General features: G+C 39.9%; 1 pseudogene; it reads left to right on the top strand.

The window, feature by feature from the left end:
- The first annotated feature begins 4,794 nt into the window (after positions 1-4,794).
- Positions 4,795-21,824, top strand: LOC125104416 (olfactory receptor 4K14-like; annotated as a pseudogene).
- Positions 21,825-27,176: the final 5,352 nt, after the last annotated feature.

Here is a 27,176-nt window from a genome sequence, read left to right as displayed (position 1 = left end):
ATTTCTTCCAGATTGCCTAATTTGTTGGCATTTATTTTCTCATAATATATTCTTATAATTGCATTTCTTTGGTGTTGGTCTTGATGTTTCCTCTTTCGTTCATGATTTTATTAATTTACGTCCTGTCTCTTTTCTTGTTGAGAAGTCTGGTGGGGGGTTGTCAGTGTTATTAATTCCTTCAAAGAACCACCTTCTACTTTCATTGATCTGTTCTACTGTTCTTCTGGTTTCTGTTTCATTGATTTATGCTCTAATGTTTATTATTTCTTTTCTCCTTCTTGGTTTAGCCATTATTTTCTGTTTTTTTTTTCCCCCCAACTCCTTTACGTGTAAGGTTAGCTTGTGTATTTGAGATAAGGTTGGAATAGTTGTGTTTTCATTTTCATTCATTTCTATGCATTATTTTTAGTACTTCTTTAATTTTCTGTTGACCCATCCATTCTTTAGTAGGATGCTCTTTAACCTCCAAGTATTTGTGTTCCTTCCAAGTTTTCTCTTGTGATTGAGTTCAAGTTTCAAAGCATTGTGGTCTGAAAATATGAAGGCAGTAATCCCAATATTTTGGTACTGGTTGAAACCTGATTCATGACACTGATATGATCCATTCTGGAGAATGTTCCATGTGCACTCAAGAAGAATGTGTATTCTCTTCCATTGACTTGGAATGTTCTGTCTATATCTATGAAGTCCATCTAGCCCAGTGTGTCATTCCAAACACTTGTTTCCTGGTTGATCTTCTGCTTCAATGATTTGTCCATTGTTGTGAGTGGGGTGATAAAGTCCTCTACTATTATGGTATTATTATCAATGTGTTTCTTTAATTTGGTTATTAAGTGGTTTATATAATTGGCTGATCTCAATTTAGGAGCATAAATATTTATAATTCTTAGATCTTCTTGCTGGACAAACCCTTTAAGTATGATATAGTGTTCCTATATCTTGGTATAGGTCTTTGGTATAAATCTAATTTGTTATGAGGATTAGTACCCCAGCTTTCTTTTATGGTCCATTAGTATGATGAATGATTCTCTACCCCCTCACTTTCAATCTGGACTTTTCTTTAGTTCTAAAATGAGTCTCTTGCACATAACTTATGGATGGGTCTTGCTTTTTATCCAATGTGATAACCTTTGTTCTTTGATTAGATCATATAACTCATTGACATTCAGAGTAACTATTGAAAGATATGAGTTTAGTATCACTGTATTATGTGTAAAGTCCCTGTTTCTGGAGATTGTCACTGTTTCTCTGGTCTTTGTTACTTTTGGGCTCTCCCTTCATTTACAGGATCCTCCTAAATATTTTTTGTAGGGTGGTTTAGTGGTTACATATTCTTTGAGTTTCTTTCTGTCCTGGAAGCTTTTTATCTCTCCTTCCATTCTGATTGACAGCCTTACTGGATAAAGTATTCTTGGCTGCATGTTTCTCTCATTTAGTACCTGAAATAGATCATTCCAGCTCTTTCTGGCCTGCCAGTTCTCTGTGGATAGGTGTGTTGCCAGTCTAATGTTCTTACCCATGTAGGTTAAGAACCTCTTCTCTCCCACTGCCTTCAGGATTTTCTATTTCTGAAATTTGCAAACATCACTATTATATGTTGGGGTGTATCTATTTTTATTGGTTCAGGGAGGGGTCCTCTCTACCTCTTGGACTTGAATACCTGTTTCCTTCCCCAGATTAGGGAAGTTCTGAGCTATGATTTGCACAAATATACCTCCTCTATCTTTCTTTCTCTCTCTCTCCTTGGGGACCACAGTAATTCTAATACTGTTTCATTTTATGGCATTGCTGATTACTCAAAGCCTCCCCTCTTGGTCTGTCAATTGTTTTTCTCTTTTCCTCAGCTCCCTTCCTTTCCATCAACTTGTGTTCTATTTCACTGACTCTGTCATCTTCATTTACTGTAGCTATCAGAGCATCCAATTTAGACTGCATCTCAGATAGAGCATTTTTTATTTTGGCTTGACTAGATTTAATTTCTACACCAAGAGATTTGATAGTGCTTTTATGCTTTTTTCAAGCCCAGCTAGTTGCCTTTATAATTGTTATCCTGAATTCCAGCTCTGACATCTTATATCCATATTGATTAGATCTGTGAGAGAGGGTATTACCTCTGGTTCTTTAGTTGTCAATTCCCACTAGTCATTTTACAGGTACAGAGAAGAATGGATGGGGGAGAGACTGTGATCTCACAGGGTGGACAAAACAGGGTGATCCACTTGGTCCTGAGTGTCTTTTGGTCTGTGTGTTAGAAGACGCTAAATCCCAAAATTGTTAAAAAAAAAAAAAAAAAAAAAAGCAGAACTTAAATATGTACAAAAGTAAAACTGAATACAGTGAAAGGAAGCTGGAAATTTAAAAAGAAATCTATCTATATATATAGATATATATATATCTATATATAGAGAGAGAGGATGAATATGAGAAAAAAGAAATGGAAAAATTTAAATGAAAAGACAAAAGAATCATAAGAAAAACCTCAAGTTCTGTATACTATTTTCACCTAGCACTGCAGTTTTGCAATCCTATTTGGTCCATTAACTTGCTGTTGTCCTGTTCTTCCAGCTGTTGTTCCAGGAGAGGAGCCTGATATGCTGATTCTCAGGTATCTTTGCTTGGGTGGAGTTGCACTGCCCCTTGCCAGGGAGTGGGGCCAGGCTCAATATAAGTCAGTTGCTCTGCATGGCTTTTGTTCCCTAATGCCTTTCCACACCTCTTTAGAGGGTGAAAATTAAAATGGCCAGCTCGATCTCTAACCCTGGAACTGAAAGGTCACAGTGTGTACCAAACTCTGCAGACTCCTGCAGTGTGCACCCACACACATCCTCCCTGAGGGAGGCACAAGGAGTCACCCTGTTCCTGCAGTTTGCTGGGACCCCCACATGGACAGCAGTCACCTGATCGGGCCTCAGTTCACAGTGGATGCTGAACTGAGCTGAGAGCCTCCTTCAGGGCTCATTGAGCCTGACAGGATTCCCCGCTCCAATGCTTGGGAACTCTGCTGGATCAGACACCACTGTTCTTCCTGTGATTCTGGGGTTCTTGAGACCACACTGTCCCACCTGGGATACTATCTCTTTTTACCACTGAGCACCTTTCAGGCAGGGCCATCTCTCACTGAGGCAGGTTTCTAAAGGTTTGGATTTTGCTCCCAGAGCTGTATCATTTTCTGGTAGCAGGCTGACTTAGACTCCCTCCCCCCACCATTTGTCTTCCCATATCTCCACTCAGTTCACTTCTCCACACTACTGCTTTGCAAAAAGTGGTCATTTTTCTAGTTGTAGAATTTTAGCCCTTCTTTTCTTACATCACAGGTGGACTTCTTAGGCATTCAGGATGATATGATAATTCTCTAGCTAAATTTAGGGCACCAAATAAAACGAAGTCCCCCATTCTTCCTCCCTCTTGCCTCCCTCTCATCTGTTATATGAGTATTTTTGTATAATACTATCTAAATCCTATCATGTTCTGTTAATCAATAAAACAACTGGCAATATAGGATGATGCAATCTGATTTAGATGAAAAGATACAGATATGCTGAGTGATAGCTTTCAAATTTTTGAAAATAATATGTGGTGAATGTAATCAAAGGAATCCATAAAATTTAATATTTTCATTAAACCAGATATACAGAGCTCTGGCATAGACCGATTATTCCCAATACTTTCCCACCCTCCACTCTGTGTGTCTAGGGAGAAAGCCACCTTTTCTCAATTATTCTGTCCTAGAGCCCAGTGCTTGACTGAGCTGCTCACTAAATACCTCTCAAAATACTGCACTTGGGAGAGGCCTGGTTTTTTGTAGATTTCCTAGAAGACACCCCCCCCCCCCAAGAAAAAACATTGAATTTTACAGAATTGTTTGATTTATTTATTTATTTATTTATTTATTTATTTATTTTCAGTATAACAGAATTCATTGTTTATGCACCACACCCAGTGCTCCATGCAATACTTGCCCTCTGTAATACCCACCACCTGGCTTTCCCAACCTCCCACCCCCCCCACCCCTTCAAAATCCTAAGATTGTTTTTCAGAGTCCATAGTCTCTCATGGTTCATCTCCCCTTCCAATTTCCCTCAACTCCCTTCTCCTCTCCATCTCCCCATGTCCTCCATGTTATTTGTTATGCTCCACAGAATCGTTTTTGATCTGCCTTGTTTTCCTTGAAGATGTTCTGGGTTGAATGTGGCTTCTTTTGCGGAGGGATCTGGGAGTTCCACAGCACTCCTGCAATGTCTCCTGTGGCCACCAGAGGGCTCGTGACAAGGACTTTTCTCCACCTCAACAGAAGATGCAAGTTCATCTCCTTAAGAGCTTGCTTTACAATTTTAATGAAATGCCTTAAGGATTATTTATTCTTCCATTTCTTTGGGACCTATTGACAGTTCCCTACAAGTAACAACCTATGGTACTACACGGACTCACAGATGTCCCTTCTTACACATGCAGATACATAAAATTATAAATGACTGAATGAAGGTAGACCCTCACCTCATATGAGACAGAAAATGAACCCTAAAAGGACCAAAGAGCTAAATTGAAGAGCTAAACTATAAATCTCACAGAAGAAATCCAGAAGAAGAAGTCTTCCTGACCTTAGGTTTGGCATCTGTTTCTTAAGGATAACACCAAAATCAACAAGTGGAAAACAGCTATAAGGATAAATTGGTCACCAACATGACTGCCTTTCCACTTGGTTCCCCATGTGCTCCAGGCACCAGGCAGGAACTGTACAAGTCATTGCTTCCCACAACCCACTCAGTGGCACTGGTTACATTCTCCAATTCAGAGATGGGGTCCAGAGGTTCAGAGCCCTGCCTTGGGTCACCCAGCTACAAGGAGGCTAAGCAGGGGCTAGAACTGCTATCCTCCTGCCACTGGACTCTGTACTCCATCCACACGGCTCCTCCCTGGAACTCAGAGGTGTGCAACTGCTCCATGTCCAAACCCAACTGCTCCACGTCCAAACCCCCAAACCTCACTGAACTCTGGGGGCATTGGTGCCCCTTACAACAGGGACTTGGCCAGGGTCTGTTGTCTGATGATGGCAGGCCTTGGGTTCTCCCTACCAGCCAACCTTTATCTGGGCAGAAGGAGATTTCTCCCTGGGTACCAGTAACAAAGTTTCATGTAACCCAAGAGTTAAGAAGTCCCTTCTGCAGCATCTGGTGGCAGCCTTCATATCAGGTGGGGCCCACAGGGGTGGCAAGTCTGGGTTCAACTCCTTCCTCTGTTTCAGTGTGGGAAAAGGAAGGGACTGTTTCTTAAAGCCTCAGTTTCCTCATTAGTCAAACAGGGACAGCACTTCGGCCTTCCTCATGGAATTATTACAGGGATTGAGTGACATGATCCATGTTCCCAAAAGATACTCAGTAATCCTTAGGTGTACCTGCTTAAGGTAGCCCACTGTGAGCCTACTACTGCCATGGGCTCTGGGTCTCTGCCATACTCTTTCCTCTCAGCCTGTCAATCTTTGCTTCCTCTGACTCCATTGTCCTTCCAGAAAGCCTTCATCACCTCCAGTATGGGTGACCTGTCCTTCAGCTGGGTTCCCACAACACTGGTTCTCACCCATCAGACGCACACCAGCCCTGGAACTCGACATCACTCAGCGCTTGTGTCTGTGGCCCCTGGATAATCCTCAGTGTTGAGACCAGTACTCCATAGGTCCCTGAAATTTTGGCTATTCTTCGGACCCGATGTTGGGATGCCCGGGGACCAGGACTCTTTCCCTCCAAAGCAGGCAAAGTGAACTTCCCTCAGCTCCATCATGCCTGTTGCCCCTCTCCTCCCACTATGTAATCATTAGTACCGAGCATCTTAGGGCTTCTTGGCTGTCAGGATCCCAGTGCCTTTTGGTGGTTGGTGTCAAAAGTATTTTCTGAAGGTGAATATGGTTTTTGATGGAAACTTTGATAGGATGAAGCTTGGCCACATACTACAAACCCACACAGAACCTGTGCCCTTGACCAATATGGCTGCGCCACAGCCCATAACAGTCCTTCCCCTAGTGCTTGGAGCTCTCCTCTCTCACCTCATCCCCGTTCAGTGGTGTTTCTCTCTCTTGCAGGGAGAGCCCAAAATGTCCTCTCTCTGATGATCTATTTTCTCTGCCTGGGGAGCTTCATCTTATGGCAGAGTGGACAGGGATGGCTGAGCATGGCCTCTCTTACAGCTTCAGATCAAGTGGACTCCCCCTCAGCTGGCTTTTGAGAGGAGAGGGGTCTCTCCCTTCTCTTCACTTATGTCTTGAGCAGAAAACATAGCCCCCTCTCTCACAAAAACTGAACTTGAGGGATATCAAGGTTGGGGCTGGCAGGAGCGGGGGGTGGTCACTGCTGGAAGAGCCTGAGGGGTGTGGAGGGACTATGCTCAGTGCCAAAGCCCCTGGCTGAGGCTCTGTCCATCCTGAAGCTTCCATGAGCACCCAGTGTGCTTTGTAAAGCTCTCTCTTGCTCATGGAGGTTCAAGTGGTTCTTGCTGTTGCCATTAAATGTACATTTGGATGAACACATCCAGGTCATGTCTGTAATGCCCTGACCTGTGCTACCATTAGAGGTTCCTTCTTGAGAAGAAAGGGCCCAACCAGGATGGACAGGGAGCAGGCAGACAGGTGTGGCCCAGCCAACACCCCTCTGCTGGCCTGGATGCTCTAGTTAGAAGCTGAGTTATGGAGCAGGAGGGCCTGGAGTGGCTGGGGTGTGTCCCGAGATGGGACCTGGATGAGGTTGTTCCAGGACATGGTGCAAGGATGCTTGTCAGGGGAGGACCCATGAGGTGGGTATAGACAGGCTCTTCCCTGCTCCATGGGTCACTCCCAGGTACCCTGATGGTCTCCCTGCTTGTTTGTCCTCCTCATCATTTCAGGGCTCATCTGTTGTCTCTGAGGTCCCTCCTTTCCTGAACAAGGCTCCTCTTAAATAAAGAGAGCATAGATAGAGGATCCTGCAGCCAATACTCCCAACAATGTGAGTAAAGTGTGTTCCAGAAATTGTGCTTACAGGAATCAGTCCTAAAGAAAAAGATTTATGGCAAAGATGTACTCTTCACTTTATGAGACTCAAATAATTAAAAATGTCCAATTGTTTAATAGTTGGTGCTGCTGAGTAAATGATGTGTGGTCACTGAAAATGTTCAAGGGAACAGGAGCAGCAGTGCATGTCCACTGTGGGTACCTCAGGCAGAACAAGAACCTAACTGTGGAACCCTCCCTTCCCCACCCTGTCACACACACACACACACTGCACTTAGAGGGAAAGGACTAGAAGAGGGATACCATGTGTTATGGGCAATCATTTCTTGGTAGAAGGAATGTATCTTCTTTTCCTCATATTTAAATCATTAGTGTACTAAATAAACATAATGTGGCTAAAACCTTAACTATTTACTTTATTACCTGGTATGTTTGTAATAAATGGGAAGATTTAATATGTAATCTTAATGTTTTTATAATATGCATGTTAGCATAATTTAGAGTTGAACTCACCTGGGACTTGCAGGACCCATTTTCAAGATGGCTTCTTCACTCAAATATTTGTCTGGCATATCTACTGTAAATCCTGACAAGGGGAGACATGGTCATAGTATAGAAGAATATGTAGAATGGAAGATTTTGATTTTAAACATCTTTGGAAAATAAGATCTGCTATAAGAAGACAGGCTTGATTGTGGCCTGGTATTTTGCTTACATTGTATCATATGGGTGAAGGCTACTGAAGCAGAAGAATGATAGGGAATATCGTTAATAAAGAGATGGAAAAAATAAAAAGTAGAAATTATAGAAAAGAAGTACAGTAACAGAAACGAAACATTCTCTAGGAGGGCTCAACTGCGGTTTTGGTTGTTAGAAGCAAGTATCAGTGAACTTGAGGACAGTTGATTGAGATTCTCCAGTCTGAGGAACAGAAAGAAAAACTGAATCCAGAGTAAAGAACTGGGATTTAGAGATCTGTGGGGCACCATAGAAAATAGCATAGAAGTTATACACATACATATATTTGTATATATAATGTGTATATGTGTTTTATATATGTATATAAAATATATTCAAATTTACCTTTTCAGTTTTCCTCCTAATCTGTCTACAAATACGGTTTTTATGATCTTATATAATGGCATCTTTATCCTTGGAGTTTCTTAGGCTACAATACTTGGAATCATGTTTGACTTCTCTATTATAATTACAACCTATAATAATCTTCAGGAAGTCCTGTTAGCTCTAACTTCAGAATGTATCTGGAGTCTGACTGCTTCTGTCTTATGGTGTACATTTGTGGAATGAGCTGTCATCAGAGCTGGTCTGAATTAGTGAACTTGCTCCTTATCTGGCCTCCTAGCTTCCATCCTGGTGTTTTCCAGCAGGAGCAGTTAGAGCTATTCTAACACCTGTCCACTACTCAAACCTACACTCACCACTTCACTCAGAAGAGAAAGCCATGTGCTGGTAGTGTCTTACAGGGCCCTATAGGACTTATGCCCTACCCACAATTGCTTATCATCCCAACCATTCTCCATCTTACTCCACTTCAGTCCCAGGAGTTGTTTAACAACCTCAGGCAGCAGCCACCTGAATTCTCTGCACTGGCTATTCTCTCTGTGTTTTGCTTTTCCCAGATGTACACATGGATGCTCCCATGTCCTCCTTTAAGTCTTTGGTCAAAAGTCACCTTCTCAATGAAACCTATTCTTAACATCCTATTTAAAAAGAAAACTCTGGCATTCCCACTGTCTCTTATCCTGCTTAATTTTTTCCATAGCCTTATTGTAAATTACCATCTTGTTTTTGTTTATGTATCTGCATTTTCTGCGAGAATGTAAATACTGTGAGGGAGACAATGGTCAATTTCATTCACCAATGCTTTGGAGAATGTGAACTACATGTATAGCTTGATGTCCTTTTTTTAAAAAACAAAACACTATGAGTTTTTCTTAATATATTGAAATATGTGTTGAAAATGTTATTTTTATTATTATATTCTGTCACACCGATCATTAATTCATTTTATGTATTTGGGCAAAATGAAATGGTTATATTTTTCATATATTAACCCAACTCTATCATAGACATTTTATATCACAGAAATACTAGGTAGAGGTCTATTGGTATTTTTCAGGGAGCCTGATTTATATTTCCCAAGTGTCTATCTAAAAGTTGTACTGACTTACATTCCTCTTAACAGTGAGGGAGGTGGCCTTACACAGCTTAAGAATACAGATTCTAGAGCCCATGCACCTGGTTAGAACATCAACTCTGCTACTGGCAGTGTGTGTCCAGATACATTAGCCTCAGTCTCCTCATTTATAAACCGGTAATGATGGTGTTTCTCTCATTAGACTGTTGTGAAGATTAATTGAAAGAATCAACCTGACATAGCACTGGCATAGAGGAAGTCCTCAAGAGATGTCAGGTGTTATTTAAATTTGTATTGTTACTTTTATTTCAAAATTATGCATTTTCATGAGACCTGACTATGAGTTTGATGTATTTATTCCAAATCTGATATGTGGATAAAAGTATGCCTTGTTAAGTTTTGCTTATTGAGGATAACTTTTTAATGCTTTTGGCCTATTTGTCCTCCTCCTTTTAAAAAATAATTTTCCTAAATTCTTTCCTCTTCTTTCCCTTCAGGTTTCCTTCACTTGCTGATTTATAAATACTTTTTCTATATTAAGGATATTAGGGCTTTGTCATAGGGCTAAAATAATCACAATGGAACTTTATGTGAATTAGGAAAAAGGACTTCTAAGGGACAAACCCATGCCTAGTTAACATATATTGTTTCTTGGATGGGTGCAGCACAGGGTGGATGTCAGGCCTAACTGACCCTTTGGCCAGTTGTCCTTGAACACTTTAAGTCTGCACAACTCTGTGTAGTGATTTTGTGGGTCATAGGATTGGAAATTGAGTTTACAAGCTTATAGTTGGATTTACGTTTTATTGCGGTGCTTCCGAAAATACAAAGGTTTTAAAAATGTTTACATATTTTTGTATATTGTTATTTTGCTTTCTGAATTTTTCTATTACTATCTTGATATTTACGGTATAAGTCAGGGTTTTCAGGGAAGAGAAGAGGACAGGGACAGACAGAGACAGAGACATAGAAAGAGAGATATTTATTACAAGGAATGGCTCATGTGTTTTTCAGAGCATGCAAATCTGAACTCTACTGTTGGACTGGAAGGCTGGAGTCCCAGGAGAACTGATGGTACAGATGAAATCAAAGACCATGTACTGGAGAGTTCTTTCTTGCTGGGGAAGGTGAGTGTTTTTGGTCTGTTCAGGCCTTCAGCTGATTGGATAAGGCACCTACCTTATGGAGGAAAACACATTTTATTTGGAGTTCATTTCATTCAATGTTAATTTCATCCAAAAACACTCTCCCAAATTGACACATAAAATAAGTCATCATATTTAGGCAACATTTCCCTACCTCCATGCAAATATTCACTTGTTTTAGCTGTCATAAGCTTCTCTATTATTCTTGGGTGAGCATAGTGTATTTGTACCTAAATAATGACTACATATCAAAAACAAGTGACATTGATGCACAAAGTTTACTTCTACACTTTTTCTTTATCATTTATAATTTGTGTGCTTTAAGTAGAGAAACAAACTTAAAAAGATTTTGTGATTCCTTTTAAGTGAAATATAACTATCTGAAGCCAAGATAAAAGGTGATACTTTATACTATACCCAGATACTGAATTGGCAGTGAAATGTCTTATAAATGCAGTTGTGCTTATATACCTAATATGGAATTGATGTCATGTGAATAGTTGTAAATATGATTATCATTCATTAGAACATTCAAGATATTTGTAATTAGCATGCAGACTTTAGCAGAAGATCCTGAATTAACTTAAAATGATTTGGTGAGGTAAGTGGATAACAATTATAAATAATGTGCAAAGTAGCTCAGACACTAGGAGATTTCATTATTCATGACTATATGAATCTGAAGAAAGCAAATATTTTGGCACATACCAATGTGATGTTCCAAAGTATTGTGCTTGATCAAAGTTACATAAAATAATATGCAACATTGGCAGATTTTCAGTATATTTTAAAATATAACTTGTTGGGATGCCTTGGTGACTCAGTTGGTTAAGTGTCTGCCTTTGGCTCAAGTCATGTTTGCAGGGTCCTGGGATGGAGCCGTGTTGGGCTCCCTGCTCAGTGGGGAGCCTGCTTCTCCCTCTTCCTGTTGCTTCCCCCTAATTGTACTCTCTGTCTCTAATAAATAAATAAAATCTTTAAAACAAATGTGACTTGTTAATTTTATTATCTAAAGGAAAGGCACATTTTTTGGTGTGTTAACTGCATACATATACATATTATCCTGCTTAAGCTATTAAAATAATTGTACCTGGTTCATAGAATCTGACATCTTTAAAATCTTTCTTCCTTTGTCACTTGAGTAAATGATCATGACTTAATAGCACAAATTTCCACTTGTAGATAGTTTATTCCCTAAGCTCCATTCTGGTAATTGTCCATCAATGTCCCATCTTTAAGGGATTATTAATTTGATGGGAGAGAGGATATAGATACTTATATCTAAAGTCCAAAGAAGACTCAAATCTGAAGTCCTCTAACTTCTTAAAGTGGTGCTTTTCTGGAATTACTTTCTAGGAGGAGCAGAAAGAGCTTATCAAATCCTCTATAGAATAAAAAAAAAATATGTATGTTTTCAGAAGTTCTGTTCAGGTATAGTAGATTTGAAATACAGGTTGAGGGATTGGCAGCACCAGCAGTGAGCATCTAACTCCGGGTAGTAAACAGCCTTTGATAGACATTTAGTGAATGTGTGTCTGAACATACAAATCAATCAGAGACTAATTCATTCATTATTTTTTACATTGAAATTGTTGGAGGAAATAATACTAACTTGTCAGTTAAAATCACTTTTGTCATTGTTATATTTGTTTCCTAAGTAGCATTTGTAGATATACAAAATCAACCTCATTTGTTTCTGATTATAAATTTAACATTTATAATCTTTAAATGCCTTTGTAAATGAAAAAGTGTTCTCTGAAATCAGAACCCTATTTAAGTTCATTTATTCCTCTTCTTTTAGCACCCATTTTTAAAAGAGCTTTATTGACATATAATTTACATACCATAAAGGTCACTCATTTCCAGTATACAAGTCAATGGTTTTTAGTACATTTACAAAATTGTGCAACTGTCACCAATATCTAATTCCAGAGCATCTTTACTTCAATAGCAAGTTAAATATTTTTTCTGAATTTTCCATTTGATTATTTTGACTTTCCACTCACCTAATCTCTAGAACACACTAACTGAAACCCAGTTATGTTTTATGCTTTCATGTGAAAATTTTCATAGCCACAGAGCAAAAGTATACCAATAAAAGAATACCCATTATGGTCTGAATTATGTATGCTAGCTGGTGTTAGTGTCATCTAAGGAAACTTGTGAAGAGATTCTGAATTGTGATTATTTCCATCTTGTCCACAGCAATATTTAACATCAGATGTATAAGCCCATTCTAAAGAGGGAGAACACCTATTCCTAAAAAGTCTTGCAATTAAATCTTTTAATACACTTCACTAGAAAACTTCAAGAGGAACAAAAGAGTCTGAGTCCCTGTTATCCACAAAAACCTGATTGAGACTGGTGTTATTTGAGGAGATTAAAACAGATATAATAACCATGAATTCTTCTAGATTTTAAAATTCTATTATAGTGCCATGTTTACATCATTAGAATATTTCAGATCTGGATCATGTAACTTTAGCTGCACATAATAGGCCTTACCAAACTATTATTTCATGTTATAGTCTTCAATTTTATAAAGGGCCAATATAATAAAAGTTCATACAAAGGACAGTTCTGCATCATTTGTGAAATCACTCATGAAGAATTCTGTTAGTGTCTTTATCAAAACGTTTATACAATATCTTCCTCTTAGTGAGAGGACTTAAGTACCACCTCATTACTCATGATAAACTGATAATGAGACCTATCCATCCCAACCCAGTTCTTTTGGAAATTCAGAACTACATTCTTACTCAAATGCTGAACTTATCAATACTCATGTATACTGTGAAAGCTACGCCTCTCCCTAATTATTGCATAGTTTTATGCTGTGGTCCTTGTTGAAAGATCTTGAAAATATTTCTTTCATTGAAGCCATTCTAAAATCTTGTCATAAGTAGCTTATACACAGGAGGTCTACAAATGAGTTGGATCATTGGCCTTTTAATCCCAAACCCAACTGATCAATAGAGATGACAAGAGCTGTAATAAAATGTGGGATCAAGGGCATTGTATAAACCTTAGATTAATTGATTTATTTTCTTTTATACTGATTGCTTTATTAACTAAATTGAGAATGGGAAATGTCAGTGTTACATAGACATGGTCTGAATGAGTGAGCATGTGAATAACAAACGAATACAGAAGATAAGGTAGTTTCACTACTACTACTACCTGAAGTAGACTTCAGGAGTCCCTGAAGTCCCTGGATTGTCTAGGTTTCAAAGCAAGCATTGTGGAGAAGGCTGCATAACTCCATAAATTTGTTTAAAAATCATTATGTTTCACACTTAAAATGGGTGGATTTTGGTAGGGAGGTACATTTTATCCTAATAAATAGCTTTAAAAAATAAAAACAGGAAGATTTTAAGCAGCCTTTACATGGGAGACAAGCAAACTCTATTGTTGGACTTGGATTTAATCATTTCTATATTGTATTTTATATTTTGTCTTTTTTTTTTTTAAAGATTTTATTTATTTATTTGACAGAGAGAAATCACAAGTAGGCAGAGAGGCAGGCAGAGAGAGAGGAGGAAGCAGGCTCCCTGCTGAGCAGAAAGCCCGATGTGGGGCTTGAACCCAGGACCTGGGATCATGACCTGAGCCGAAGGCAGCGGCTTAACCCACTGAGCCACCCAGGCGCCCCTATATTTTGTTTTTCAAATTAAAATTACATTCAGATAAAATTAGGTGATCACTTGATGGAGGAGTCAAGATGGCGGAGAAGTAGCAGGCTGAGACTACTTCGGGTAGCGGGAGATCAGCTAAATAGCTTATCTAAAGATTGCAAACACCTACAAATCCAACGGGAGATTGAAGAGAAGAAGAACAGCAATTCCAGAAACAGAAAATCAACTACTTTCTGCAAGGTAGGACTGGCGGAAAAGTGAATCCAAAGCGACGGGAAGATAGACCGCTGGGGGAGGGGCCGGCTCCCGGCGAGCGGCGGAGCAACGGAGCAAAATCAGGACTTTTAAAAGTCTGTTCCGCTGAGGGACATCGCACCAGAGGCTTAACTGGGGTGAAGCCCAGGCGGGGTCAGCGCGGCCTCAGCTCCCGCAGGGTCGCAGAAGGATCGGGGGTGTCTGAGTGTCGTAGAGCTTACCGGTATTAGAACAGGGAAGCTGGCTACAGAGACAGAGCCGAGGAGTGACTCTCAGCTCGGGGTTGCCTTGAACCGGTCGCAGGCTCGGTCAGCTCGGAGCGCGGCCGGAGGCAGGGTGACAAGAGTCATTGGGCGCTGTTCTCTGAGGGCGCACTGAGGAGTGGGGCCCTGGGCTCTTGGCTCCTCCGGGCCGGAGACCGGGAGGCCGCCATCTTTATTCCCGTCCTCCGGATCTCTACGGAAAGCGCTCAGGGAACAAAAGCTCCCGAAAGCAAACCCAGCAAACCCGAGCAGATTACTCAGCGCGGCCCCGGGTAAGGGCGGTGCAACTCCGCCTGGGGCAAAGACGCTTGAGAATCACTACAACAGGCCCCTCCCCCAGAAGATCAACGGGAAACCCAGCCAGGACCAAGTTCACCTACCAAGGAGAGCGGCGGAATTCCAGAGGAGAAGAAAGCAAAGCACGGAACTAATGGCTTTCTCCCCATGATTTTTTAGCCTTGCAGTTAATTTAATTTTTTTTTCTTTTTCAATTTTTTTTTCTTTTTCTCTTCTTCTGCTAAATTTTTTTTAACTTTTACAGTTTTCTTTTTTTAACGTTTTTTAAATAGTTTATCTAATATATATATTTTTTTCCTCTTTTTATATTTTTTCTTTATCGGCTTTCTTTTTTTAATAGTTTCTTTTTTCTTTTTTTTTTCTTTCTTTCTGAACCCCTTTTTATCCCCTTTCTCCCACCTCACAATTCGGGATCTCTTCTGATTTGGCTAAAGCATATTTTCCTGGGGTTGTTGCCACCCTTTTAGTATTTTACTTGCTCCTTCATATACTCTTATCTGGACAAAATGACAAGGCGAAAAAATTCACAACAAAAAAAAAGAACAAGAGGCAGTACCAAAGGCTAGGGACTTAATCAATACAGACATTGGTAATATGTCAGATATAGAGTTCAGAATGACAATTCTCAAGGTTCTAGCCGGGCTTGAAAAAGGCATGGAAGATATTAAAGCAACCCTCTCGGGAGATATAAAAGCCCTTTCTGGAGAAATAAAAGAACTAAAATCTAACCAAGTTGAAATCAAAAAAAGCTATTAATGAGGTGCTATAAAAAATGGAGGCTCTCACTGCTAGGATAAATGAGGCAGAAGAAAGAATTAGCGATATAGAAGACCAAATGACAGAGAATAAAGAAGCTGAGCAAAAGAGGGACAAACAGCTCCTGGACCACCAGGGGAGAATTCGAGAGATAAGTGACACCATAAGACGAAACAACATTAGAATAATTGGGATTCCAGAAGAAGAGGAAACAGAGAGGGGAGCAGAAGGTATTTTGGAGAGAATTATTGGAGAGAATTTCCCCAATATGGCAAAGGGAACAAGCATCAAAATTCAGGAGGTTCAGAGAACCCCCCTCAAAATCAATAAGAATAGGTCCACACCCCGTCACCTAATAGTAAAATTTACAAGTCTTAGTGACAAAGAAAAGATCCTGAAGGCAGCCCGGGAAAAGAAGTCTGTAACGTACAATGGTAAAAATATTAGATTGGCAGCAGACTTATCCACAGAGACCTGGCAGGCCAGAAAAAGCTGGCATGATATATTCAGAGTACTAAATGAGAAAAACATGCAGCCAAGAATACTATATCCAGCTAGGCTATCATTGAAAATAGAAGGAGAGATTAAAAGCTTCCAGGACAAACAAAAACTGAAAGAATTTGCAAATACCAAACCAGCTCTACAGGAAATATTGAAAGGGGTCCTCTAAGCAAAGAGAGACCCTCAAAGTAGTAGATCAGAAAGAAACAGAGACAATATACAATAACAGTCACCTTACAGGCAATACAATGGCACTAAATTCATATCTCTCAATACTTACCCTGAATGTTAATGGGCTAAATGCCCCAATCAAAAGACACAGGGTATCAGAATGGATAAAAAAACAAAAACCATCTATATGTTGCCTACAAGAAACTCATCTTAAACCCGAAGACACCTCCAGGTTTAAAGTGAGGGGGTGGAAAAGAATTTACCATGCTAATGGACATCAGAAGAAAGCAGGGGTGGCAATCCTTATATCAGATCAATTAGATTTTAAGCCAAAGACTATAATAAGAGATGAGGAAGGACACTTTATCATACTCAAAGGAACTGTCCAACAAGAAGATCTAACAATTTTAAATATCTATGCCCCTAACGTGGGAGCAGCCAACTATATAAACCAATTAATAACAAAATCAAAGAAACACATCGACAAGAATACAATAATAGTAGGGGATTTTAACACTCCCCTCACTGAAATGGACAGATCATCCAAGCAAAAGATCAACAAGAAAATCAAGGCCTTAAATGACACACTGGACCAGATGGACATCACAGATATATTCAGAACATTTCATCCCAAAGCAACAGAATACACATTCTTCTCTAGTGCACATGGAACATTCTCCAGAATAGATCACATTCTTGGTCCTAAATCAAGTCTCAACCGGTATCAAAAGATTGGGATCATTCCCTGCATATTTTCAGACCACAATGCTCTAAAGCTAGAACTCAATCACAAGAGGAAATTTGGAAAGAACCCAAATACATGGAGACTAAAGAGCATCCTTCTAAAGAATGAATGGGTCAACCAGGAAATTAAAGAAGAATTTAAAAAATTTATGGAAACAAATGATAATGAAAACACAACGGTTCAGAATCTGTGGGACACAACAAAGGCAGTCCTGAGAGGAAAATATATAGCGGTACAAGCCTTTCTCAAGAAACAAGAAAGGTCTCAGGTACACAACCTAACCCTACACCTAAAGGAGCTGGAGAAAGAACAAGAAAGAAACCCTAAACCCAGCAGGAGAAGAGAAATCATAAAGATCAGAGCAGAAATCAATGAAATAGAAACCAAAAAAACAATAGAACAAATCAACGAAACTAGGAGCTGGTTCATTGAAAGAATTAATAAGATTGATAAACCCCTGGCCAGACTTATCAAAAAGAAAAGAGAAAGGACCCAAATAAATAAAATCATGAATGAAAGAGGAGAGATCACAACGAACACCAAAGAAATAGACAATTATAAGAACATACTATGAGCAACTCTACGCCAAGAAATTTGACAATCTGGAAGAAATGGATGCATTCCTAGAGACATATAAACTACCACAACTGAACCAGGAAGAAATAGAAAGCCTGAACAGACCCATAACCAGTAAGGAGATTGAAACAGTCATCAAAAATCTCCAAACAAACAAAAGCCCAGGGCCAGACGGCTTCCCGGGGGAATTCTACCAAACATTTAAAGAAGAACTAATTCCTATTCTCCTGAAACTGTTCCAAAAAATAGAAATAGAAGGAAAACTTCCAAACTCATTTTATGAGGCCAGCATCACCTTGATCCCAAAACCAGACAAGGATCCCATCAATAAAGAGAACTACAGACCAATATCCTTGATGAACACAGATGCGAAAATTCTCACCAAAATACTAGCTAATAGGATTCATCAGTACATTAAAAGGATGATTCACCACGACCAAGTGGGATTTATTCCAGGGCTGCAAGGTTGGTTCAACATCTGCAAATCAATCAATGTGATACAACACATTAATAAAAGAAAGAACAAGAACCATATGATACTCTCCATAGATGCTGAAAAAGCATTTGACAAAGTACAGCATCCCTTCCTGATCAAAACTCTTCAAAGTGTAGGGATAGACGGCACATACCTCAATATTATCAAAGCCATCTATGAAAAACCCACCGCAAATATCATTCTCAATGGAGAAAAACTGAAAGCTTTTCCGCTAAGGTCAGGAACATGGCAGGGATGTCCGTTATCACCACTGCTATTCAACATAGTACTAGAAGTCCTAGCCTCAGCAATCAGACAACAAAAGGAAATTAAAGGCATCCAAATCGGCAAAGAAGAAGTCAAACTATCACTCTTTGCAGATGATATGATACTGTATGTGGAAAACCCAAAAGACTCCACTCCAAAACTGCTAGAACTTGTACAGGAATTCAGTCAAGTGTCAGGATATAAAATCAATGCACAGAAATCAGTTGCATTTCTCTACACCAACAACAAGACAGAAGAAAGAGAAATTAAGGAGTCCATCCCATTTACAATTGCACCCAAAACTATAAGATACCTGGGAATAAACCTAACCAAAGAGACTAAGAATCTATACACAGAAAACTATAAAGTACTCATGAAAGAAATGGAGGAAGACACAAAGAAATGGAAAAATGTTCCATGCTCCTGGATTGGAAGAATAAATATTGTGAAAATGTCTATGCTACCTAAAGCAATCTACACATTTAATGCAATTCCTATCAAAGTACCATCCATTTTTTTCAAAGAAATGGAACAAAGAATCCTAAAATTTATATGGAACCAGAAAAGACCTCGAATAGCCAAAGGAATATTGAAAAAGAAAGCCAAAGTTGGTGGCATCACAATTCCGGACTTCAAGCTCTATTACAAAGCTGTCATCATCAAGACAGCATGGTACTGGCACAAAAACAGACACATAGATCAATGGAACAGAATAGAGAGCCCAGAAATGGACCCTCAACTCTATGGTCAACTCATCTTCGACAAAGCAGGAAAGAATGTCCAATGGAACAAAGACAGCCTCTTCAATAAATGGTGTTGGGAAAATTGGACAGCCACATGCAGAAAAATGAAATTGGATCATTTCCTTACACCACACACGAAAATAGACTCAAAATGGATGAAGGATCTCAATGTGAGAAAGGAATCCATCAAAATCCTCGAGGAGAACACAGGCAGCAACCTCTTTGACGTCAGCCGCAGCAACATCTTCCTAGGAACATCACCAAAGGCAAGGGAAGCAAGGGCAAAAATGAACTTTTGGGATTTTATCAAGATCAAAAGCTTTTGCACAGCAAAGGAAACAGTGAACAAAACCAAAAGACAACTGACAGAATGGGAGAAGATATTTGCAAATGACATATCAGATAAAGGGCTAGTGTCCAAAATCTATAAAGAACTTAGCAAACTCAACACCCAAAGAACAAATAATCCAATCAAGAAATGGGCAGAGGACATGAAGAGACATTTCTGCAAAGAAGACATCCAGATGGCCAACAGACACATGAAAAAGTGCTCCATATCACTCGGCATCAGGGAAATACAAATCAAAACCACCATGAGATATCACCTCACACCAGTCAGAATGGCTAAAATTAACAAGTCAGGAAATGACAGATGCTGGCGAGGATTCGGAGAAAGGGGAACCCTCCTACACTGTTGGTGGGAATGCAAGCTGGTGCAACCACTCTGGAAAACAGCATGGAGGTTCCTCAAAATGTTGAAAATAGAACTACCCTATGACCCTGCAATTGCACTGCTGGGTATTTACCCTAAAGATACAAACGTAGTGATCCGAAGGGGCACGTGCACCCGAATGTTTATAGCAGCAATGTCTACAATAGCCAAACTATGGAAAGAACCTAGATGTCCATCTACAGACGAATGGATAAAGAAGATGTGGCATATATACACAATGGAAAACTATGCAGCCATCAAAAGAAACGAAATCTTGCCATTTGCGACGACGTGGATGGAACTAGAGGGTATCATGCTTAGCGAAATAAGTCAATCGGAGAAAGACAACTATCATATGATCTCCCTGATATGAGGGAGAGGAGATGCAACATGGGGGGTTGAGGGGGTAGGAGAAGAGTAAATGAAACAAGATGGGATTGAGAGGGAGACAAACCATAAGTGATTCTTAATCTCACAAAACAAACTGAGGGTTGATGGGGGGAGGGGGTTGGGAGAGGGGGTGGGGTTATGGATATTGGGGAGGGTATGTGCTATGGTGAGTGTTGTGAAGTGTGTAAACCTGGCGATTCGCAGACCTGTACCCCTGGGGATAAAAATATATGTTTATAAAGCTGTAAAAAAAAAAAAAAAAGAAAGGATGAATACCCAAGTTTTGTAGCAACATGGACGGGACTGGAAGAGATTATGCTGAGTGAAATAAGTCAAGCAGAGAGTGTCAATTATCATATGGTTTCACTTATTTGTGGAGCATAACAAATAGCATGGAGGACAAGGGGAGATGGAGAGCAGAAGGGAGTTGAGGGAAATTGGAAGAGGAGGTGAACCATGAGAGACTATGGACTCTGAAAATCGATCTGAGAATTTTGAAGGGGTGGGGGCTGGGAGGTTGGGGGCACCAGGTGGTGGGTATTGTAGAGGGCACGGATTGCATGGAGCACTGGGTGTGGTGCAAAAATAATGAATATTGTTATGCTGAAAAAATAAAAAAATTATTAAAAAGCACAGAAAATGTAAAAGAAACCAAAAATAAAATATAGAACTGAAAAAAAAAAATTAGGTGATCACTTTCATGTGCCAGGTAGTTGGCAGGCCCTTTCCTATCCACCTCCTTTCTTTATATAGATTCAGGACATAATCTGAAACTTTAAGATAATGGAGCTACAGAATTATGCCTTGTGTCAGAATTTGTGTTGTATGGACTCTGCACTTCACAAGACCTCCAGCATTTCTTCTTTATATTTTTCCCTGGGATCTATGTGGCCACTGTGGTGGGTAACCTCATCATTGTGGTCACTGTAATTTCTGACTCCCACTTGCACTCCTCTCCTATGTACTTCCTGCTGGGAAATCTGTCTTTCTTAGATATATGGCTAACCTCATTTGCCACCCCCAAGATGATCAGGGACTTTCTTAGTGATCGAAAGCTCATCTTCTTTGGAGGATGTATGGCTCAAATCTTCTTTCACTTTATTGGTGGGACTGAGCTGGTACTTCTGGTTTCCATGGCCTATGACAGATATGTGGCTATATGCAAACCTTTGTGTTACATGACCATGATGAGTTGGCAGATTTGCATGGGGCTGGTGTTGGTTTCATGGGTCATTGGATTTGTGCAGTCCATCAGTCAAGTAGCCTTTACTGTGAATTTACCTTACTGTGGCCCCAGTGAGTTGGACAGCTTCTTCATACCTTCCTCTCATGATCAAGCTTGCCTGCATAGACACCTTAGGGATACGTATGATATCAGACAGTGGGTTGCTGTCCATGAACTGTTTTGTGTTTCTCTTGGTCTCTTACACTTTTATCCTCATCACTGTCTGACAGCGTGCTGCTGTTGGGCTATACAAAGCACTCTCTACTTGCTTTACACAGTCATGGTAGTCACACTCTTCTTTGGGCTCTGCATTTTCATTTACATGTGGCCTTTCAGTCAGGTCTCTGTGGACAACTCCTGTCTGTGTTTTAAACCGTTTTTACTCCACTTTTGAACCCCCTTATCTATACAATGAGGAATAAAGAGATGAAAACCACTATGAAGAAACTGGGTAACCAACACATGACATCACTGAATTCCACCTTTCCTGAGACCTACATGTTCTTACTCATTCAGGGGATATCTTTTCTTTAAAAGGATTCTGCATAAAGATTTCATTCTGATGTTTTATTGATATAATTTGTATTGTGTTATATTACTGAGAAATAGTGGATTACAACAAAAATCATGTATATAGTTTTACTCAATATAATTTTATACTTCAAATAAAATTTTATCATATAACTTTATAGTATCACTACCTTATAAGACTTATATCACAGTATACTAATTTTATCATATTTTATATTACAAATGTAATTTGTAAGTATAATATAACTGCATTATAATTTAATATTAGTAGAATTGTATAGTAATTTCTATGTAATATAACTTTATGTAAACAGATATAATCTACATACACATTCAACCCACACATTGACTTTGGAATGGACTTAGCAATTTTCTATCTTTGTTAAACCAGATTTCTCTCCCTAGCTTATTTTGTCTACAGTATTTATAGAAAATGAATTTTAATTTCCTAATCATAGTTCAATACAGCAAGACTGTCAGTTTGTAACCATTCAAGCTATGAGACATTCAGCAGAAGCAAGCAAGTGTGAGAATAAAATGCTCTATCAGTCTTTCTCCTGGTTTTGAAAGTCGGAGAGAAGGAAAATGACACTGTTTCAAAATCCTATTTATTTAAAAGTATACATTTTCCTGGAAATGTGTACTATACTTAAACTTTTTATTGAAAATAAATGAATGTATGTGAGTGAAATTCAATTACAGAAGTTAATTTTCACATGCGGAAAATTGCTATTTTATGGTTCAATGTTTCATAGTGTAAATTGAGATTACTGTGTAATGATTTAAAATGCATTGGAGTAGGAAAATAATAAAATTTAGGGCATAGACTTTAAATAAACACTACATCAAATTATATCTTACAGTGCTGATTCTGTCCCTTGGCAAATCATCTATTAGGAAGTGTGTTTGAGTAGAACAGAGTTATGCTGAGTTTTTAAATGTCCTTGGATCCTAAAAAGACTATTATAAGCAAGAGTTAACTTTTGTATTAACTAAACTAATGGTCAAAGAATTCAGTTTTCTTGTATGTTGATTCTGAAACACCAAACAAAAGGAGAGAATTGGGCAATGATTGGGTTACTTGAGCAACCAAATGAAACTTCCAATAATTTTGGACAGTTTTTCAATAAGGAGAAGCATGCTCCTAGGTACTTCTGTTTTCTCTTATGACTGTAATCTCATACATTTTCATGAACACTAGAAGAATACAGATTGAAAACTGCCTTGGGATAAATTTCTCAGGAGTTCTCTTGCTTGCTACTGCAATAATACTGAGTTTTGATTTTATAGACTTTGGAGTTGTTGAATTTTATGACCAATTACACCCCTGTATGTGAACAATTAAAGAGTTTAAAAGCTCCACTTTATTTTCACTACTGCATTATTTACAATAGCCAGTATATGGAAGTAATCTGTGTCCAAGGGGAGATGAATGGATAAAGAAGTGGTGTGTGTGTGTGTGTGTGTGTGTGTGTGTGTATGTGTATATACACTTTTGCTGTATCCCAAAGATTTTGCACAGTTGTGGTTTAATTTTTATTTGTTTCCATGAATTTTTTTAAATTCTTCTCTAATTTCCTGGTTGACTCATTCATTCTTTAGTAGGGTGCTCTTTAGCCCCCATGTATTTTAGTTCTTTCCAACTTTCCTAAATATATATAGAGAGAGATATAAAGATATATAGATATTATTCAAACATTAAAAAAGAATGAGATGTTACTCTTTATTTTTTTTTAAAGATTTTATTTATTTATTTGACAGAGATCACAAGCAGGCAGAGAGGCAGGCAGAGAGAGAGAGAGGAGGAAGCAGGCTCCCTGCGGGGCAGAGAGCCCGATGCGGGGCTCGATCTCAGGATCCTGGGATCATGACCTGAGCCGAAGGCAGAGGCTTTAACCCACTGAGCCACCCAGGCGCCCCGAGATGTTACTCTTTAAACAAAATGACTGGACCTAGAGGGTATTATGGTAAGTGAAATAAGTCAGAGAAAGACAAATACCATATGATTTTATATGTGGAGTCTAAAAAAAAAACAAGAAACTGAAGAGAAAAAGTCTTACAGATACAGAGAACAAACTGGTGGTTGTCAGATGTGAGGAGGGTGGAGATGGGCAAAGTAGGTGAAGGGTATTAAGAGACACAAACTTCAATTATAAAATAAATAAGTCTCAGTGATGTGATGCACAGCATAGGGAATTTTTTTTTTAAAGATTTTATTTATTTATTTGACAGAGAGAGATCACAAGTAGGCAGAGAGGCAGGCAGAGAGAGAGGAGGAAGCAGGCTCCCTGCTGAGCAGAGAGCCCGATGCGGGGCTCGATCCCAGGACCCTGAGATCATGACCTGAGCCAAAGGCAGCGGCTTAACCCACTGAGCCACCCAGGCGCCCCCCTTCAGCACAGGGAATATAGTCAAGAATGACTTGTAATGACTTTGTAAGCTGACAGTAACTAGACTTCTTGAGGGGATCATTTCATAAAGTATAAAAATATTGAATCAATCTAATACATACTTAAATAGAATGCTGTATGTCAATTAAAACTAAGTGTGGAGGGTGCCTGGGTGGCTCAGTTGGTTAAGCCACTGCCTTCGGCTCAGGGCATGATCCCGGAATCTGAGGATCAAGTCCCACATTGGGCTCCCAGCTCTGTGGGGAGTCTGCTTCTCCCTCTGACCTTCTCCCCTCTCATGCTCTCTCTCTCTCTCAACTAAATGAATAAAATTAAAAAAAAAAAAAAAGAGTGGATATCAACATGGCTTTTAGGACAATGATACCTTATTCTTATATTGTTGAAGAGAGCAAAAGCAGGGTTAAAATCTGAAAGTGAAAAGTTTTATTTATAAACATGCTAAAATACATTGAAATAAAAAAGGAAGAAAACATATTGTATCTTTAGAGGTTAAATCCCGTTATAAATGAACATCATGTCTATGGGAATCTATTTCATGTTTCCCTCTTAATGCCTTTATTTTAAAACTTTGAGGGGACATTTGAGTTTCCCTCTGAACAAAGGGGAAAGAAGTGTTGCTTATCCCAACCCCGACCCCTCCCTCCTGCCAAATAAGGCCCAGCTGGGAGGGCATTTCTGTTGCCTCTGAAATCTTGAAATAAACATCAGAAGAAACAGCATCAAGTGTCAATGTTGCGCTAAGGCAGCCAGAGGGTCCTAGAAACCTGTCTGCCAGATCATCACCCAGTCTGCACCGCAAGAACACGCAAGGGCTCCAGGCTGTGGTGGAGCCTGCGGTTTGCCAGGTGCGGGCGCAGCGAGGAATCTGGGCCCGGACCAGGGGGCCGGGGGGCTGCCGGGAGGGCCGCCAATAAAGCGTTCGGGAGGTGGTGCGGTGCTGGCGTGCCTGCCTTTGGGCCTTCATGCTTGTGTGTCTCCTGCTCTACCGGGGCTGAGGTGACTGGTGTTGGTCAGAGGGCCTCGGGGCAGGGTCGGCCACTGGGGGAGCACACACTGGGGCCAGGCCTGGGCTGCCTGTGTGAGACCTCAGGTGTGCCTTACTAGCTCCTTGAAGGGCAGAGAGGCCTTCCTGACAAACGTGGGTGTGCTTGCCAGCGGAGACTCCTGCTAGGCATGGCCTGCTTCCCGTTGCGGACTCCATAGATGTCACCGGCCACTTGTCGGGGACACTGGATCTCCATCAGGTAGGTGAGCCGTGAGCACGCTGGGGTGGAGGCGGCGCCAGGTCGTGTTGAAGATCCAGATCGCGTCTTCGTTCTGGCCGGGTCGCCTTGTGGAAGATCATGCCCCAGGTGTTGTCCTCCTGCAGTGCCCCTCTTTGTGTGATGTTCCTGCAAGGCTCCTTCTTGATGGGCCCCACATAATGGCCCATCTTGAGTGTTCTCAGGATAGGCTTCTGGTATAGCTCTCCTTCCTCGGGCCCTGTAGCTGGGGCCTGTATTGTGGTGATGTCACAGCATATGCAAATAGGGAATGAGAACTTTGGATTCCAGAACTTTGTCCCGACCTTGGGCAACCATCTGTCAGGGATGGGGCAGTGATTTCAGAGTTGTGTGGGTCAGTCAGCAGTTGTGGTCAGTCTGGTCCCAAAACTGACTGGGAAAAGAAGTTGTGGTTGTTTCAGGGAGGGGGTGATGAGTGCTGTTTTACAGGTCATCCTAATTAAAATGCCAAAATGGAGGGCTTCCAGAGAGTTCCTGAGAACAAGACTCAGAGAATGGGCTAGTTTTTAGTGTCTTCCATTTCAATTGAGACTGCATTCTTTAGGGAGAAGAATCCCGTCATAGCCATTTCAGATTCTGCAGTGCTTCGTAGTGGGTTAACATGGAATTAAAAAAATAATAAAGAATAGGAGAAGTTAAAAGGACATATATCTGCTTTAGGATTTCTTTCCTTTTTTCTTATTGGTGTAATACTGATTTTTTTTATTTCATAGACTTTAGACGTAGCCACTTTTTATCAAAATATGCCTAATTCTGTTTATACATTTTATTCAATTAATGTCAAGCACCAGCTTTATTTCACATTACATGAACAGAGCTTGTAGTGGACATAGAGAATTTAAGAACAGACATTCTGTAGTGGAATAAAAGCAAGGAAACGGTCACAAAATATGCTATCAGATGATTGTTATGATCAATATAAAAATAATCTCTGAGAGCATAGGAGAGGGAACTTAATCCAGTCCTCATGGTTAGGTAAGGCTTCCCTTTATTCAGTTTTTCTCTGATTTCTGAGGATGCTGTATTTGTCCTATTATTACACACACACACACACACACACACACACACACACAGCATGTTTAGCACAGAACCAACCAGTCCTGTCGTAAATGCTGAAATAGATGCTAGATCCCATAAGTGTTTCTGACTTTTTAGAAGTACCCATGGCTCTTGTCTCATTCCCAGTCTCTGCTCAGGTCTCTGTCTTGCTCTGGCCAGATCCTTGAGGATGGATGTGGACTCTTGTGCTGGCACTTTAGGAGTTTTGTTGTCTGGAGTGGCTAAACATGCCTCCATGATATGTTAATGAAACTTGAGTGAGTAATGTCACCAGTTTTCTGGGAACTATGAGCTTTTGTATAGGTAATTTGTCATTGTCAGTGCACAGGCAGCCATAGATTTAAATGGAGGAACTTCCTTGAATTTTGAGAAAGTGTTTATGAAACTCATTTTCCTGTTTTGAAATAAGGTAACTAAAATACAGAATAAAGTGTTTTTCAAAGTGTGATTTGAGGACTGCCTACCTCAAAATCACTTGGGATGCTTTTCAGAATGCAAAGAACGTGGATCCATCATTGCTTTTCTGAATTAGAATTCTGGGAATGAATCCCATAAATGTGCTTTTTACACTAAGCTGCTTCAGGTAATCCTTATTCATAAAC

Source organism: Lutra lutra, chromosome 7 (genome assembly GCF_902655055.1).
Source record: "Lutra lutra chromosome 7, mLutLut1.2, whole genome shotgun sequence".
In the NCBI taxonomy this organism is placed as follows: Eukaryota; Metazoa; Chordata; class Mammalia; order Carnivora; family Mustelidae; genus Lutra; species Lutra lutra.
Note: the sequence above shows the minus strand (reverse complement) of the source record. Positions and strands in the feature narration are given on the sequence as shown.